The following is a 2,078-nucleotide window of genomic DNA, read 5'->3' as shown; positions in this document are numbered from 1 at the left end:
CCCCCACCCCACCACCACCCACCATCACCCAGGCAGACACACACACAAACACACGTACACATATACACACCTACACACACACACAACACATGCACACACACACACACACACACACACACACAGACACACACACACACACAGACACACACACACAAAGTTCTCGCGAGATGGCGGACAGACTGCGGCCATCACCCGACATGGAGAGAAGTGACAAAGTGACAAGTTGGCGTGCTATCACAAACGCGAATCTCGCTCTTTCGTACCTCAAGGTGCAGGTTTTCTGCCTTGTACAGATCCCCCTCCCCCTCTCCGCCCCTCCTGTACCCCTCCCCCCTCCCCCAACTGTCTGACTTACCTGTGCACTCGTTTGACAGAACACTGTACTGTAAACACGCCAAAAGCTGGTACCTTTCTAGTGTTTCTCGGTAATTAATTTGAGAATCTTGCAGAGTTGTTCGATCTGCTTTGTTTCTGTGAAAGAAGTTGGGGTTTTTTCACCTCTGTCCACCTGTTCACACTCTCCTCTCACACTCATAAGCCTCGCATGTCATCATAAAGTGTCATAAACCCCTCCCACCTCCAAAGCTCCACACATTTTCAAACACTTTTTTTTCCCAAACTTACCCGCTTTCATAACCCACACCAAGCTCTATGAAGCCCGCCTTCCTTCATAGACTCTACCACTATACCTAGAAGAAAATTATTGGAGAATTATGTTGAAATTAAAATCAGAACTGTCTTCGAACTCCATTATGCTACCAGTGCCAGACGTGGACATTAAGTAGAATCAATGAAAGCAAAATAAGTGCTTGCGAAATTAAATGTCTCCGCAAAACCCTTAACATCACAAGACGAAACAGGCAGAGAAATAGAGAAGTAAGAGCAGCTATTGGCACTAAGTCATGTCTGCATTTCATAGAACAACAGAGAATAAATTGGTTTAGCCACCTGTTACGTTTCTCACCTAGCCAGCCAGCCCCGAGAGCCTATAACACCAATCAGGCTATAAAGGAAGAGTCATCTTCTTCTTCTTCTATCCCGTGGTCCTGGCAACCGTGGGGGCACTACCGCAACTGAAAACCAGCTCTCGCCATTTCTCTTTGTCCTCTGCTTTCCTCAGATTGTCACTCATCGTCTTCCCCGTCCACCCTGCGATGTTGTTCTCCCATCTCCTCACGGGAAGACCCCGCAAAAGGTGGATTGTGGAAGTCAAGGAAGGAAACCCTGAAAAATTATAATGTCCCAAATTGAAGAGCTGCGGAGCTGGCCTTCGATAGAAAACTGCATCTCCCCTCGACGCTTAAAGGCAACAGATGATGAAAAAGTACAGAAGTAAAAGAAAGTAAAGTTCAGGGAGAGAACTGTTGCGTCAGGTCCAGGGTCTGTGAGTCACGTAGTCAGTGAAAGGTGACCCCACACGGCCTGCCCCTGTCCTTGTTCCTGCCCGCCCTCACCCCAGATGACCAAATGACCAGATGACCAGGACTGAGATAGTTAGATGACGGGATGAAAAAATGAATAGGGCTGACCGATCATCAGATGACCAGGGCTGAGATAGTTAGATGACCAATTGACCAGGGCTGAGATAGATGACCAATTGACCAGAGCTGAGATAGATGACCAATTGACCAGGGCTGAGATAGTTTGATGACCAGGTGACCAGGACTGAGATAGATGACCAATTGACCAGAAGACCAGGACTGAGATAGTTAGATGACCAATTGACCAGATAACCAGGGTTGAGAAAGTTAGATGACCGGGTGACTACATGACCAGGACTGAGATGGTTAGATGACCAGATGACCAGATGACCAGAACTGAGATGGTTAGATGACCAGAAGACCAGAACTGAGATGGTTAGATGACCAATTGACCAGGTGACCAGGACTGAGATAGATGACCAGATGACCAGAGCTGTCCAATCAAAAAATTGTGAAATGGTATTGGTTTAATACGCCCCTATCAAAACTAGTAGGTTATTTAAGAGGCGAAACCTCCGAGTTTAGCGTGTGTGTTTGTGCGTGTGTGTGTTTGTATGTATGTGTGAGTCTCTCTCTCTCTCTCTCTCTCTCTCTTGT

The sequence above is a fragment of the Aplysia californica genome, unplaced genomic scaffold, assembly GCF_000002075.1.
Source record: "Aplysia californica isolate F4 #8 unplaced genomic scaffold, AplCal3.0 scaffold00787, whole genome shotgun sequence".
Taxonomy (NCBI): domain Eukaryota; kingdom Metazoa; phylum Mollusca; class Gastropoda; order Aplysiida; family Aplysiidae; genus Aplysia; species Aplysia californica.
This window is presented reverse-complemented; position numbering follows the sequence as displayed.